Source organism: Ruditapes philippinarum, unplaced genomic scaffold (genome assembly GCF_026571515.1).
Source record: "Ruditapes philippinarum isolate M1 unplaced genomic scaffold, ASM2657151v2 ctg483_1_1_1_1, whole genome shotgun sequence".
NCBI lineage: Eukaryota > Metazoa > Mollusca > Bivalvia > Venerida > Veneridae > Ruditapes > Ruditapes philippinarum.
Window position 1 is genome coordinate 32,116 of NW_026855476.1, and position 18,058 is coordinate 50,173.

The 18,058-nt window shown below is 31.2% G+C and overlaps 2 long non-coding RNA genes across 2 annotated transcripts; both read right to left on the reverse strand.

Annotated features, from left to right (window-relative positions):
• On the reverse strand, positions 1-4,229 carry LOC132743470 (uncharacterized). Its single transcript, XR_009627575.1, has 3 exons — positions 4,034-4,229; positions 1,791-3,778; positions 1-1,277 (listed from the first exon to the last, which is right to left on the reverse strand). It is a non-coding gene; the product is annotated as an uncharacterized LOC132743470 (long non-coding RNA).
• Positions 4,230-5,702: 1,473 nt separating this feature from the next.
• LOC132743471 (uncharacterized) lies at positions 5,703-7,767 on the reverse strand. The gene is made up of 2 exons (XR_009627576.1): positions 7,221-7,767; positions 5,703-6,780 (listed from the first exon to the last, which is right to left on the reverse strand). It is a non-coding gene; the product is annotated as an uncharacterized LOC132743471 (long non-coding RNA).
• Positions 7,768-18,058: the final 10,291 nt, after the last annotated feature.

Below are 18,058 nucleotides of genomic sequence, written 5' to 3' on the forward strand. Positions count from 1 at the left end.
TTAAACTTCAGCATTTTATTACAATATACCTTACACAACAAGTACAAATTAAACATATTTTATAAATATATAGAAAAGAAACTAAACGGCTATTGTGGAAAATACTAGCAATAAATAAACAATCTGAGTAATGATAAAATAATTATTATGATTTGAACAAACACACTCCAAAATCGGTATATTTCTGATTTTCTTCAAAAGATATTTCGTATTTTATTTTGCATACAATTTTCTCAAATTGACATTTTTGGATATTTCTTCAAAACAGTATCAGTAATAATATTGCTTTTTAATGTAATTGTTGAAATACTAAAGTAATCACTTAAAATATTATAGGAACCTTACACTGACTGCCGGTACAGACAGGAATATCTAGCCCGAGGGTAACTGCTTACGGCGGTAAAAAGCTCTGCCGTTAGCCGAGATTTTTTATTCCTTTTTCTTGCATATTACTTATTCTACATATCTCGGAAAGAAATAACAAAAAACTTGCATTATCAGTTAGCACTGTTTTCTTAGCGTATGAATTTACAATTTCATGTATAATGATAAAATGACGTCATTCTAAGGACACCATTCATAAAATGTTTTACACGAGGGGTGTATGACAGGTTTTTCTAGCCCCAATAGATGATCATGTCTGATATGCAAGAAACCAATGTCCTTGAATATCACGGCTTTAGGAATCACTTAATGCTTGATTTACAAGTGAATGGTCACGAATGCACAGGACCTTTGAACACAAAGACTTGATCACCGTCAAGGTTATAATTTTTTCTATTTTATTCTATTCAGTCAAGCAGTTTCTTCTCTAAAATGTAATATAGCATTGTGACATATTTCATTGTTTAATACTGAATCACTGTGAACATTACATTGTGTACCTGCCGTATTAATTAGAGCTGTTGACCTTATCAAAAGTTAGTTAACCTTGTACGTTCTTCAAAATCCAAAAAGACCAACAACCCTTAGTGATTTTCGTTCATTTGATGATGAAGATTTGGTCTTTTCATGTCGACAGCCCGAACAACTTTCATTATGATATCTCGTCATGAATCTACACGTTCCCGAATATCCAGATCCACCAATACAAGAAGATTTGTGTATGCCTTCTGGGTATTTGTCGCCAGAGTTGCTTCCCCATGAACTGGCACACCAACTATCTCCAGAGCTACTCCTACTTCCGTTACTAAAACTGTTGCTTGACCAGCTTCCACTAAACGAGTTGCCCGAATTCATCACCTCTTATCTTGATGGCAAATTTGAATCAAGAATTTCTGCAAATACATATTGAGTAGACATGTTCATAAAATACATAACACATTTGACAATATGAACGTTTCAGATTTACAATTGAAGTAACTTTTAATGACGCACACTGTATTTTTATGTTAATGAAATTCAACGAGAGTACATGTAGATTTTGCTATTGATTTGCAATTAAAAAAATCCTTTTTTAAATTTCAAGAAATAAGAAGTTTGAAAAAGTATCGCAAAGTCTGGAATATGGATTTATTTGTTTTAATTATAAATCCAAAATTTATCCTTATATATTTCAAATATTCGAGGCATGTTACAAATTAACAGATATAATGAAAAAAGAAAACTACCTATCTATTTTCTAATAACTAAAGTGATCAAGTATAAACACATTTCTAAAATATATGAAAAATTCTTACGAGAATACTCTGAAATTTTACTCCGAAATGAAAATCTAAAATGAATTGATAACATATGCAAAAAATCAATAAATCCAAAAACATCATACGCAGTATGATAGCTTTTCTTACCTTCACATAATATTATTCACTTTGTCAGTTAATCAACTTTCCTAGAATGATGAAAAACAACAAAAGTAATATCATATGTTTTACTAATTGTGTTTTAGAGGTACAAATCTGAATAACTGCCAAGTTTACATGTCAGTATGAACTCAGCGCCTAACAGCTTGTTTTTTTTTATATTGAGAACGTCGTTGGCATCAAATACTAAATTTTTCTTTTCCAGTGTTATTCTTAAACCTAACGGTTCTGTTGATGGCCCCCACCTCCCTATAAAAGCTAGTAAAATGCAATTAAGAGGTTATTAGTGAAATAATTAAAGATAAGATGAACAATGAAGAATTATGTGTAACATTTCATTTACTTGTAGCAGTGATAAGAATAGATAATTATAAGACATATTATGACAAACTCTTAAACTTGTCTGACAATGACGTAAATATCGGAATCATGTATAGGTGAAAGAACTACTGCGCTCTTACTTTGAGATGTAATTCGAATGTATGATTTATTTTACAGAAAGAAAACAAAAGAACATTAAAAAAAGGAAAACAAAACAAAAACAAACGAAAAGAAAACCTGTCAAAACAATACACTTTTTGAACGTGGATATAACAAACATCTTAAAGTCCAAATGATGATTGTAAGAAGGATTTTATGTTACCCACAAAGAAGTGTCTAATTGTGAAAATAAGTTTTATGGAAAAACTTCAATGTAAACAAATCAAATTCAAAACAGAATTAAACTTTATTAGTATATTGTGGATATTTATAATATTATTTGCGATTATTTTATTACGCATTCTCCTTGTCATTTACTGTGGAGTGTCGACCATTAAATATTTAAGCTGGCAAATTTCTATATACATGTACTTAATGTGTGGTTCTTTTTCAAATCAATGAAACGATAAATGTCCCAACCTATGTAGAAAGTAGACGGCCCGTACTTCACTTCAGTGTTGTTATATGTTTCTGGTCGGTCGGGATCATTGATTCCAGCACTTTTAAGCGTTGGAAATTGAGTACCGCTAGAGCCGGTGCTAGGGGGCATGAGAAATGTTGGGCCTTTTCATTATCCCCCATGGAAAGACCCAGTTAAACCGAGTCTGCAATTTTCATGTATTTTTTTGTAATTAATTCTTCGAAGGATTATCCTTCTTCTATTTTTTTACATAGGGTCATCTTGATAAGAAATTAAGAATATATTTTCATTTGAAAAAAATGCACTCCACACCTACTTGTTTTATAATAAAATTCAATACACTTATCAAAGTAAATGGATGACAATATAAGTATCAAAGATTCTCAAGATTTAATAGTATTTATTTACGTATATCCTATCATTTACAACCAGAACAGAAAGAATACCTCGAATAATATAACTACATTTTTATTGCAACTGCAAATAGTTTGTTTATACAATATTGCACTTTTTTTCAAAACAAGCTACACAATAAACAACAATGAAATGTATACAGCCTCAGTTATCCCATAAACTTTTCTTTGCTATTTTTGGCCTGCTTCCAACAAACAGTGATACTAATGGAATGACGGCGCTGCCACTGTTTGTATTTGCCCGTCCGATTGCTCTATCCCTGCGACATCCGGGACAACTTTCGTCATATCTATAACTGCTTCCTCCCCACGTCCGTATACCTTCTGTGCACCAGAATCGATGTTTAACAATCCCTTCAGACTTCTTGCTAGGCCCTAAACCGCTAGAGCCCCAGTCATTTGAATTTGAGGAACTGGAACCAAAGCCATTAGTCCCCCAACTTGTAGGTCCAGGAACGCTTGTTCCCCATTCACTGGACCCCCAAGCAAGATACTCAGTACATCTAATATTCGAGCTTGTTTCACTTGCTCCCCATCCGCTACATCCCCAGGAGCCGGGCCTGGATTCATTCGATCCCCAAGAACTGTGACGATTATCTTCCTCCGACAAGTTCCCCCATGACATGTTTGTGTATATCGATGTCAGTAAAGGCTAATCAAGTCTAAATAGAAAAATTGATTACTTACAGTTGATTGCATGAACAAACAGTTTTCGCAATTTTTGTCAAAACAAATAATTATTTGACCATCATGTTCTGTATTGCAATTTTGTTACTCTTATTTTTATTTATATTAAGTTTTTAGTAAATGTACTAATCTACTAATCGTTTCTTAAATTGATGACAAGTAAAAACAGTAACTTTTTACCAAAATCAAATTATCTTGTAGTTTTTGGTGCAATATTTAAAAATAAATACCTCCAAGTGACATTTGATTCCGCTCTCGAGATGTTTTAAAAGAATCCAATGTCAACGCATTTGTTCAGATGATACCGACTGTTAAACCGACATAGAAGCACTTATACTTCTGCGAGAAAGTTTTTTATAATCGTTATTCGTATTTCAAATCGATAATATACACATTTTCCCACACAGTTTTTTACAGACACTATTTATAAACACATGAACTGTTCCTATTTATAAATATATGAACCGTTTCTATTTATAAAAGAAATGTTCACTATTTTGATATTTGCTAATGGATTTTGCGGATAATGTGTACATTATCATGATACTGATCATTGATCGTGATACAATTCCGCAACATTTTTTTACATATGAAATGTTTCTATTTATTATTTAAAATTGGAAAACCTGTAATAAATGAATAATATTATTAAATCCGTACATGTATTGCTATAAGTATCATGGTGAGAAACGCTATCACGTCAGTCTTTATAAGCCAATCAACATTTGTACTGCGGACTTTAATTTCTGGCGGGAACAAGCGGTGAAAGAATTTCTTAACTTTTCAATCAAATATTTATCATGATTTCAGGTTTCCCTTTCCTCCTTTTTTTCCACCAACAACGATTTCTACCATGAGCATTATTAAGATTGTTATATACATACTCGTACATGTATGTTGTACATGTGTATATTGCGAATGTTTTCTTCGCATCCAACTTTGTAGTTAGATAATTATATTCGTATTAACTGTTTTGTCATTGACAACAAACTTTGCTGTTATATATGATGTATGTATTACGGGTCCCAGCTTTTTTGTTATGTATGTTTTATGCACCCAACTTTGTAACTATTTAGATTGTTCTTAAAATCATACATTACCACTAATAAACATCCGGTTCTGGTCTTTTCAACTAACATAAAGATAAGTGTTTAGACACAAATGAACAAAAGAGATTGTAACGGTTATATATGTATCCCATACCATAGAGAAATAATAAAAATCTTTAAATCTTTACAAACATTTCAAACTTAACATGCTACCATATACATGATAATTTTCATTCATTGTTAATTTTCAGTCGTCAATATGATCAATACCACTTTAGAAGATTCATATATATATATATAAATTTCCCTCTCGGATACAGTCGACGAAATTATAATACAGTCATGTAAAAAAATCATTGTTTATTTAGGTTGTTCTACAGAGTATCATAAATGCTGATACGTTCCTTTGATATCTTTCATAATACATTATACACACATAATATATAACATATTTAACGTTTGTCATATATCACTCTGTTGATATAGTTATAAAATAAATAGTACAAGACCAAGCTGAATATCTAACCTATATCATTACAGACCACAATACATAATTATAATTATAATTCAGTAGGGTCAAATTTCGATTATTGGTAAAACATTATGTGTTTATTGATTGTTAATGGCATTTGGTATAATGATACCCAAGTACAAAACAATGCTATTCAAAAGACAAGTTCTTCAGTTCAGTCTATTTTATTCTTAATTTTTGAAGAAAAAAAACCAAACAATTTTAATCCCTGTAACGACATGTTTATATGACATTTAATGTTATTTAAGAGCATTTTCAAAAAGACGATCTACCTCTGTAGTTATTTGCTTGTAAATAGAGATATGTTCAAGACAAAGATTGAGAGATTTTGAGCTTTTATTCGAAATATTCATTAAAATATAGGTTATACAAATACAATACAAAATGAGCATACAAATAAAAAAATAATGTGTAGATATAGTTGTTCAAATGCATGATTCGTTAACCCTGTGTTGTTTTCCTAGTATGCCCTTTCATCCGGGCATAATATGTGTCACAAAATCTAATAATGAAGTTCTTGAATCGTGTAATCATTGTCTCGAATAATTCAATCAAAGAAGATATTTGACCAATGACGACTAGATCCCTTAATACAAGAATTACATCAAAGACTACATCAAATGTTGTTTTAACACATCTCTTAATCATATGACAAGTAACATTACAGCAACTGTATACCTACAACATGGTATCACATAATTATTATTGTATGTAGAATCAAGTTTTTCATGTCTGAATATGATATCAAATGCAATCTTTTTGTCCAAATGTAATTTACTTCTATCCGCAAAATTGCTGTTATTGTTGTACGCCTGAATTTGTTTAAATGTACATACAGTTCGTATCTGTCTGCAACAATCGTATATTTTATCTTCCTTAGAGCCGTTTGTTCATAGCGATCAAATTATTTATAATTATTGCACATATTGCTTATATTTCACTTTCTAGAACACTCATGCAGACATGTCGACAATATTGACACTAAGAATAACTTGTTTAAACAAGTAAAAAACATTCTCGTCGCATAATTGAACTGATCTCTGAGAAATCATTCGTTTTCAATCCCAAAGGCTTTTCTTAGCTAACACGCCAATTCCAAATAAAGATGCAATTTTTAATGCAGGGTTTCCGCCAGATTGAGGGCTGCCCCATGATGATTTGGACCTGTCATGTCGGCAACCAGAGCAGCTTTCATCATAGTAATTTTTCATAAGTCCACTGTTTCCCCAGCTTCCAGATCCAGCAATACATGAAGCATTATGGGTTCCTTCCGGATCCTTATTTCCAGACCTGCTTCCACTATTTCCTCCATTGAAACATTTCTCAGACCAACCATTTCCCCAAGAGTTACCAAAACTCATCATTCCAATTTGTCAAACAAAATTAGCGACTTTTCCTTCAAGAGAAAATAAGTAAGTGTTAATTTAGGTGCATATTTTTGCATATTTTTGATAAAATGTAGTTTCACTCATGTCCTATTTGGAAATACTCAGTATTTTACATAGATAAAACGAATCGGGGTTTGTTGTAATTCACATCTATCAAATGTTATGTTTTGTGATAATAGCTTTAATATCTTCATATCTAAATAGATATGCCGCAAGCGTTTTTAATTATTTTTGCACATTTGTTGAGTAAGGCATTTTATAGATAAACTCTATAGAAGTTCTATATTTAAAAAGCCAAGTTCAAGATGAATTTTGGTATATATAGAATTTCAGTGTAATAATTTTATTATTTCTTCGTTTAAAAATCTATTTAATCCTAACTTTTTGATTCAGTAAAGTTTAATAATCATTTTTTAAAAGCATTTTCACAGTCAAAGAAAGAAATTACCTTTTTAAATCCAGTTATATCAAGCAAATTTAAAGACCTAGTAGTGTTTCCAAACTCAAAAGTAGGGGCGTTATAAAGACAAATCACTGTTCAAAAGCGCTTTTTATGCAGAAATCTGAGCCATGTTGATGTATAATAGGTGGGTTTTTTAATGCGCATGAAATTTCACGTAATATCGAGAATTAACTAAAAAAAACTGTGTCTAATAAAAATTCCATTACTAGTTACAAACTTAGTTAAAGGAAATTAGAAAAAAGACAATCCCTTTAATTCATTGGAAATCCAAACTGTTAAGATATAAATAGAAATTTGTGTCAGGACACAGTGTAAATTGATGTAATATTATTAATGACTCGAGTTTATTAACTTGATACCTTTTGTTTATTCAATTATTCATTTATCTATTCAATACTGACCACCTGACGTATAACTAAATAATCGTGTATTTAATTAAGTTTTATAACAGAATTTTTATAACAAATAACAGAATATTAACACAAAACTCCATTGCAATTAAAAATTAACTTTGAGTTTCTTGTAAGAACTGTAATTGCTGAATTTCAATGGAACAGTTTAATATTTTTAGATTGCAGTTTTTATACTATAAATGATTGTAACATTTAACTAGTTTTTATTTTTTACATTTATTTTAGAAATATATAAGTGCTATATACTAGTATATCATCGATTCATTTTATTAATTTGTGTAAATTACCTGCATAATAACTGAAGCAATTTAAATGAAGATTATGTATTTTGCATTATCATATCATAGGCGAAATTAAGATCATTTAATGTGTATTTTCTCTTCTTTCCATTTAAATAGTCGCTTCATAATTCTCGTTTTGTACTGGCAATAAAGTTTTCTTACAGTATTTTATTAACTCTCTTACAGATAGCATATTCATAATTCGTCCAACGCGTATGTACATATCTTTAATGCAAAACTCAAGTTACCCTTACTCGCCTCAAATTAAAAATAACATCAAAACAGAAAGAAAACGCAGTATTACGCTACGAACATAAAAGATCTTGGTAAACCTGTTGCGGGCGGAAGTAGTAAGTACATTGACATATTTATCGTAAAAAATGAGGACACTGAAGTGGAAAGTATCGGAAATTCCAATGAATCACCATGTTCATATAAACATTGACGCATAGTTGTACTGTTATTTATGTATTATTTTCTATATTACGCACTAGTAACGTTGACTTAAGTTACTGCAGCGAATTGAAATAATATCTGTACATGATATAGTCTGTTGTAATTATCTAGCTATTTATCTAACGTAATTCTTTATGTCTCATCTCAGATAAATATTATAATACTTTAGGTGTAAGGTTATTCATTTAGTGTCCCTGTTCGGATTTAAAGATTTTTTATGTTTAAACATTCTTTATTATACTGCGGCTTATTTCTTGATAGGCATTCCGATGTAAATTACTTATTGTCTGCGCATGCGTGCGCGTATTTAGCCGGCAATGATTAATTATTCGAAGATTGACGGAAAGGGCCAAAAAGTTAAAATTGTTTGTTCCATAAGATTATTTGACGCAGACTTGTGAGGTTTCAAAATAGCTATTATCATTGTCGTTTGCACCTTTGAATGTATGTGATTTGTCAGGAACCCTACAAAAACATACATTCGCTCCATAAGAAAGCTATGCCTAGGGTAGTTTATTACTAATACGCATTATCGCTTAACTGTTAAGATAATAATTATTATAGATTTTCACTTTGAGTTTACATAATTTGTCAAACATTTTTAACTATCCAGTACTAAACTGCTCACGCTTATATTAAATAATGATAGGAGACTTAGATACGACCATTTTATATTGGTATTGTTTTCATTCCAGAAATCAGTGTGTCATTCTTCTATGATTGTTGATATAGTATTTTGTATAAATATAAGAGCAGCATGTGTCATACATAGAGTCTGGTACACGAGACATCACATGTAATAGAAAATATGAATAGTATTTAGTTTTACCAGCATGTTTGAATAACATTATATCTTTCATATTCGACCGCTGCCATTGTGTAAAGGACTATGCAATGTTATCTTAAGTGTAAAAAAATATATCAATTTAATGGGCTAAACTTGATAAAACGGTACATTTGGGATAAAATTTCCATATTTCTGTACATGTGTTTTAAAATTGTACCAGTTCATAGTAAATGTTGAATTCTGCTTAAGCCGGTGCTAGGGGGCATGGACGGTAGTTTGTTTGCACTTAACAGTACCGTCCATGAACAGGCTCTATCAAACCGAGCCTGCAACATTTTCAATTATGCCGTGTTGGGCTTTCTTTAGGGATTCTTATTTTCTCCATTGTAAAGGTTAAACAAAAAGTCATTTTAATTTCAACCTATAATAGCTACATTTAAGCGGGAATTAATTATTTAAATCATTCCTTGAGGAGCTTTATACTTTAAATTCATTCAATCATGCGTGTCATGAGTAAACTATTTCTTTATTTACCGTCTTTGCGGTGATCTTGTTAATTGTTGCAATTATGGTATTATGAATTTTTCTGTTAAAAAAGAAAACAAATTCTATGGTATTTACCTGCATGAAAATGAATTATTTCGTTTCTAATTAAGCCAATTTGCTCTGTTTTATAAGTGATGTAAGCACATGAATATGAAAGAAATGCATGCCTATTAATGCTGAATTAGAAATTATGTACATCCACAATGGATCACAGATTATATGCAAAATGTTGGTTTTGTCTTTCGTTCAACAAAGGTAAATCAGGAAGCAGAGTATTATTTCCAATTTTAGGTTTTGATCATATTAAAACATTTTACAAGGCCTATATTCAAGTTTATAGATTTGATGAATATACATACTTCCAAGGCTTTCAAAAACGTAACGGAATATTTTTGGAAATGTTTAAGGGATAGTACATATTTATATAATATGAATATTTATCTAGATTGGCTTCATAAGAACACTAACATCTTGAACGTTAATGAAAACAAATACTGTACAGTAGAGCTATATACTACAATAAATGAAAGTCAATTTCGTAACTTTTTTATCGTGCAAGTTAGTCCAAATATTTAGACTTACACACCTTCTCTATATTGTTTGTGACAGGTCTATATTTCTCGGATAGACCTGTATAAACAAAGGAAAGTCCGTTATGAGGTATATCTTTTGCACGTGCAAAGGTCTGTTCTAGTTAGACAGACCCGGTCATGAAAAACACGTGAAAAAATAGACCTGCATATGCGCAGACAAAGAAAACATGAAACGCAATCAAAAATTTAAAAAATGAAATAAAATGTAAATGATTGTCATAATGTGCCTGTCTTACTAATTCGGGATACATTTCTTAAACAAGATAATGTTTATTGAATTATTCCAGCATCCCTATATTAAATCTTTGAATAAAAATAATGAATATCATATCAAAGTTAGGACACATTTAACATTTATTTAATCGCGTATCTAACTGGCTTTTCTGTCATTAAGTTCACAATATAACAAAAATGGACGCTTCAAGTTCATTCATATGAAACTATAGCAGTAATCACCTCGGAAGTACCCACCTCTTTGCAGTGGCTGTCATTTGCCCCCTCATATCTTTGGAAGGGTCGGACATTTGCCCAACCCTCCCTGTTTAAAAATGTTATGTTATTTAATTGTTGAATTGTTTGCTACCAAAATTCACCACCTTAAAGCCGCACGCCTCTAGATGAGCCAAAATATTTCAAGAAAATCAATATTGAGAAAAAAAAATAATTAAGAAAGGTAAAAACATTCAAGGTCCAAGTTATATTTTTCATGTTATGTGCGGTTTAAGAATGATTTTGCAGTATTTTATTACCATATTTCTTCTGTGTTACTAACGCAGTAAGGGCTACTTTTGCATATGTTGACGACTTTTTGGTTATTTTCTTTGATTGTAAGTGCCGATTGCAATATGTAAATTGCTTTATTTATTCACCTTACAATATTTTACCTTTAAATACATTTCCAAAATTTTCATGAAAATTAACATGAATCTTGAGACGTGCTGTTTTAAATACACAAAAACTCTCGCGCAAATTTGTGAAAATCAAAATAGCATCCATAAATAAATGAACTATAATGTTTCCATTAACATACAAAAAAATCTATACACGAGATGACCTCTGACAAGTGACAAGTCGCAACAGCAAAATAAAGCAGGCAAACGTCCGAGGGGGCAACTGTCTGGGGGCAAATGTCCTAGATTTCGCGATGACTGATACGAAATAATATCAACATAATTATTCATTCTTTAACATACCTTACATTACAGAACTACATGTATTTACTTTTTATATGCATATTGCACATTTGGCTTTTTTAATTATTATTTTAAAGGGAAAAGCAAAGTTAAATGCAAAATATATATTGTATTTAAGCAGAACGTTGATAAAAGCTTACCTATATATGCGCTGTGTTAATAATAATATTTGTACATTACATCAAATGCTTCGGATCAGCTATTACTCAAGACAATATATAGTTTTACGGTGTGTAAGTTGGATATCGGCCTCGTACATCGATCTTTCTGTTTAGGAAAGACCTGGTCACGAATTTCATGAAACACGAGGCCGATATCCTATACGTAAATCGCGGATTTGAAGCTCTTTTTTACATTGGTCAAATTCGCATTTTCCGATAAATGTAAAACTGTAATGGAGGATATATAAATAGTTAGCTTATTTACATATATAATTATTAAGATTTTGTGTTATTATGTTAAAATCAAGTATTAGGCATTACAGTCTTATCACAAATGAAAATTACATATCGGCCATGAAGATTCATGTTTGATATCAAATAATTTCATACCAGTTAGATTGTCAAGATACACTTTCTCGCTCACCGGATATATCTTCTCCATTCCGACTTCAGCCATATATTCTTTATTAAATCATAGTGGTTGGTTATGATGTGCTATTTATTCTATTGTGTGTAAATAAAAACAGTACTTTACATAACTCAAAATCTTGTAACATTCACTATAAATTTCTTGTACAATGGTTAAGTTAAATTCTGTAGATCTGTTGAGCAAGAAAAGTAGGTAGCAATTCTGTAGGACTGTTGAGCAAGAAAAGTAGGTAGCTAGCTTATTCAAGCAATTACAAAGAAATATCCTTATTTTAAGAAAAAGAACCGAAAAAAAATAATGTTGCATTTTCAAATTTTCACGGAAGTATTTCGGTACAAAGTAAAATTCAAATTAGTATTTTTTTTTCAAAAGTTATACAGTTATTTGCGAATTTTTCTAAAACTGATTAATGTGTTTAAAATGAGTACGTTTACACTAGTCTGATTGATGTGTTTGTGTGTGTTTATATAAAATGTATATTGATATATAAAACGCGAAAATTAGAGACACACTGTCTCACATCTATGTCAGATATAAATTCATTCACCGTATCACTTCTCTGAGTGATTAACATGAATTTTCTTGCCTGCAATATTTTGGATATTTGTAATTATCTGTTGTATGCGACATGTCAAATAAAGTGAATAACCAACCACACGATGAGTCTTATTAACCGTAAACAAGATCTTACATGATAACATGTATTTTATTGATATTAAAACTTGTTTGAACGAGTTTTAAATCCTTTTTACAATAGTAAGTTTTATGTCTCCATTCAAAATCATTCATTATCACGGGGATTTTATAGACAATTTTGATTTAAAAATTAAACATTGTAATTTTTCAAAATTTACCTTTTAACGGCTTTTTTGGCCTCAGGGTTTAGACTTTTAACGTTAAAAGATATCTTTTCTAATGATAACATGTTTAAATTACAAATTGCAAAATTTTCCATTAAAACGTCTACATTTATATACATTTGTATCTTATTTGATTGCATTACGTTTTTTTTTTCAAAACGGAAATAGAGAAAACTAAAAACTAGAAAGCTGTTGGGGCTATGCATTAGAAACACCTCAAAAATGATTATAATTATAAACATTAAATCAACATCATGAATGAAATAGAAACCCAAACATGATGATTTGATAAAGCTTTATGTATATCCATATACATTGTATAGTTTTCTTCTTTTCTGATGTTCAGGTTCAAATAAACTTAGCTTTGTGTTGTTGATAGACGTAAATGAAAACACATTTCATACTTTATTACACTCTCAGTCACTAGATCACTATGTATGTCTTATCAACGAGTGCATTTTTAGTATTGTTTTTCGAGGACGAATTTAAAGCAGTTCTTTAATTTTCTAAGAGACCTTTTAACAATATATTTACGATATTTCCTTCGAAACGGATGTAGCATTTCACGCGGCAGAATATGTGATACCGAAAAATTTGGGTTTTTTATTAGTATTTAACAATTTTCTAAATATTTTAATCTGAACAACAGTAAAGAAGCTAGAATTTTGATAATTAACCGATCAAGAATGAATATAACTTATTAATTTTAACATTTCTGCAGTGTTTCAACATTTGAAGGACCCGGATGCATTCGATTCTGAAATATGAATCGCAGTATACAAACATTGAATTAAATGTCTTTTTTTCTATTTGTGTTTGGAATCAAATACCCTATAAAGTGACAAAAGTAACGTGCAATTTACCAACAATTTAATATGTGTTTAGATATCAGAAACTAGATAAAACAAGAGGGCCATGATGGCCCTAGATCGCTCATCTGACTTATCAAACTCATCCAAACAATTACCTAGACAAGCAATCTGACCAAGTCTCATGACAGGTGAGTCAAAAAGGTGACCACTACAGTGTTAACAAGGATTATCCATATTTGAGCAGTTTTTTTACCCAGGTGACACATATTCAAACTTGACGTAGAAATCATCAAAACAAACTTTCAGACCAATTTCCAGGATACCTGGATCAAAACAGTAGCAACTAGAGTGTTTTTCTATTTTTAGCTCCGGTGACCTAGTTTCACATGCGATTTCGAACTCATTAAAGCAATTACCTAGACAAGCATTCTGGCCAAGTTTGATGATAATTGAGTCGAAAATGTGACCACTAGAATGTTAACAAGGTTTTTCCATATTTGGGCGGTGTGACCTAGTTTTTCATCCAAGATGACCGATGTTCGATCTTGACTTTGAAATCATCAAAACAAACTTTCAGACCAATTAACAGAATATTTGGATCACAACAGTAGCCCCTAGAGTGTTAACAAGATTTTTCTATTTATAGCTCCTGTGACCTAGTTTTTCATCTGAGATGTCCCATGTTCGATTTATTCCCAGCAATGACCTAGACAAAATTTCTGACCAAGTTTGATGACAATTGAGTCAAAATTGTGACCACTAGAGTGTTAACAAGGTTTTTCAATTTTTAGCTCCGGTGACCTACTTTTTCATCCGAGATGACACATGTTCGAACTCATCCGAGCTTTCACCTAGACAAGCATCCTGACCAAGTTTGATGATGATTGATGCAAAAATGTGACCGCTAGAGTGTTAACAAGGTTTTTCTATTTTTAGCTCCGGTGACCTTCTTTTTCATCCAAGATGACCCATGTTCGAACCCATCCGAGCAATCACCTAGACAAGCATCTTGACCAAGTTTGAAGATGATTGATGCAAAAATGTGACCGCTAGAGTGTTAACAAGGTTTTTCTATTTTTAGCTCCGGTGACCTAGTTTTTCATCCGAGATGATCCATGTTCGAACTCATCCGAGCTATCAACTAGATAAGCATCCTGACCAAGTTTGATGATGACTGATGCAAAAATGTGACCGCTAGAGTGTTAACAAGGTTTTTCTATTTTTAGCTCCGGTGACCTACTTTTTCATCCGAGATGTCATATGTTCTAACTCATCCGAGCTATCACCTAGACAAACATCCTGACCAAGTTTGATGATGATTGAGGAAAAAATGTGACCTCTAGAGTGTTAACAAGGTTTTTCTATTTTTAGCTCTTTGGACCTAGTTTCTCATCCGAGATGACCCATGTTCGAACTCATCCGAGCTATCAACTAGATAAGCATCCTGACCAAGTTTGATGATGATTGAGGCAAAAATGCGACCGCTAGAGTGTTAACAACTAAATGTGAACGGACGACGGACGACGGACGGACGGACGACGGACAATCATCGATCCTAAAAGCTCATCCTGAGCATGCTCAGGTGAGCTAAAAAGTGTTAAATTGTATTTGACTACCATTAAATGCATTGTGTACACCGGTATTACTGACCTGTGTGAATCCACGCTAAGCATGATGGGAACGCACTACTTTTTACATGGCGGCTTGAACACCGAAGTGATAGAACAAATCGAAAATGGGGCTAGTTGAAAAATTAAACTTTTTCCATACTCTATTGGCATAATAGCCATTACATCATTTTTACTCAACACGCACCAAACACTCTTCTGACAATCCTTTATTGGTTTTATTAACCCAGTTTCGTTTAACACCCGTGATAGTATTTCGTCGATTGCAAGTTTAAATTAAAACCGAAAGTGAAAGTAGTTTTGAATATTTGAATTGGAACTATCAATATTGCACTTGCAATATTAAACTCTGGGAAACAGTGATCCCTTGAAAGCAATAAACGATTTTAATCACTTGAAAAGATATATTGTGGTTTGTGAAATAAGATTGTCATCCCTACGCGGACTTCTTTCTGTCGGAGTCATTTTTACCCTCATTTGGGGTGAGTAATGCGTCGTAAGACACAGACAATGCCATTAAATGTTCATGAACTGCAAAATATTTGGTATTGAAATTAAGTAATGCTAGGAATCACAATCAATATAGTATTGGAAACTAAAAGAAAGTTCATTTACAAGCATTATATCATGTTTTGACCTTTTCAGAATGATTATTAACCTCGTTATCCTCTTCATATTTTTTATAATTTGTATACTAGATGACGGAGCTAGATAACATACAATACTATATATGTAAATCTCTTTTATTTTTATATGAAATATTTTAATTTAGAATTTATTTATCTTTATTTTAATAAAGAATTTAGTATACATGAACCCTCTTGTCTTGCTATGAAATGAATTTCGGTATTTTTACGACGATTTTTCTCAAAGATTTTCAAGTCTGATTCTGTCGCAAAGGGAATTCTAAAAGATAATAACCCTCATCTTTCATATTATTTTATAAGGCACACTTGGCCTAAACTATTTTGTATGTTTTAATACCTTGTACCGTCAATAAACGGGGCCTTGTTAACTACATTTCTTTGGAGCGAAGCGTTCCTTCATTCCTATATTCAGATTACGCATAGTCAAGACAATTCTTCATCATAGCAAGGGTTTATAAAAGATTTATAGTACTTAAATGTGACCCTTTTTGCATTTAGGAACCGGGAATTGCAAAAAAAGGACCCTTAATGTCAAACAATATTACATATAAAATCTTCTCCGTCTTTTTGCTTTACATTTTCGATTGGAACACTTATATTTTAGTTAATCTAGATTAATGCTTCCGAGGGATCACATTTTGTCCATATTTTCATACTTCACAAAAACAGGTGTCAAGCTGTAAAAGTTGCCCCGTGTTTCACTTCAGTGTTGTTAAATTTTTTCTGGTCTTTAGAAATCAGATAATTGATTCCAACACTTTCCAGTGTTGAACATTGAGTACCGCTCGTATATGTCTTACGGTAAATCGGACAGCTGCTTTAATAGAGAAACACTTAATTGTTTATGTAAAAAAACAGCAATTTTTGAACGTTTTTAGTTCAATGATATTTAGTGTGCAAAGCAAGAAATATTTCAAGGGATAACAGATAATTTCAATAATATAAAAAAGAGAAAACAGAAAGTAATTAATTATTTGAAAAGATTTACATTAAGGTTTTTAGAGGAAGTTACTGAAATCGGTATAAAAACCAATAATAACATGAACCCTTACTAAGTAAACGAAATTTACTCGATATGCATCAGTAAAAAGCGGCACAGTATTTTGTTGAAATATTATACATACTTTAAGTTTGGAAAGTTCCCATTATGTAATCTGGGATACCATGTTTAATTTTAATATTTGACTCACCTAAAATGATGTTCTTTTTTTCATAGGTTAATTTATTTTCTATTTTGATTTATGATCATATGATCAAACTACAATAAAGACTTCCAAATCATTTAACATTACCGATTTTTTCTATATCATGTATACATTGACTTTCTTTGCTATGAAAGCCCTATGCAAAGAACGCTCAATGTATTTTTGAGTATCGTGAAATTTAAACCACACGTATTTTTTCTTGTAAAATCTACAAAAAAGTATGATATAATTGCTATAACCCTATATACATTATTATATAACATGTAATAGATTGTCATAATTACGGAAACGTATAGCGACCATCCCTATATGATATATATCAAATGACTTTTTTTACAGTTTTATAGTATGTTTGTTATATGCAAATATAATTTGAGGAAAGAATTACATATCTAAAAAGATGTAAGTGTTTTATTTTTTCATTTTGTCAAAAAGTTAAAAGTAGTTTATCTTGCATTATAAGATCAAAACGTACGAAAGATTACAAAAAATACGTATATATATGATTAACAATATTACTTGATTTAATTGTTGCCTTTATCAATTACAAATGTCTGGACTTTTCTCGTGTCAAACATAATATAAGAAGAAATATCGCTTGCGCTTTGGAATCTATGTTCCTATAATAACATCAACTGGTCGAAAATTCCTTTTTATATAATATTTTTCAGGTATCATCCTCTGTACATACATTTAAAATGGTAAATTTGTCAGAAGTTTTCGTTTTAAGCTATATATCATATATCTTACAAAAATATAATGGTTTCTATGATAACTAATTTACATCAGGTACTACTTCAGTAGCTTATTT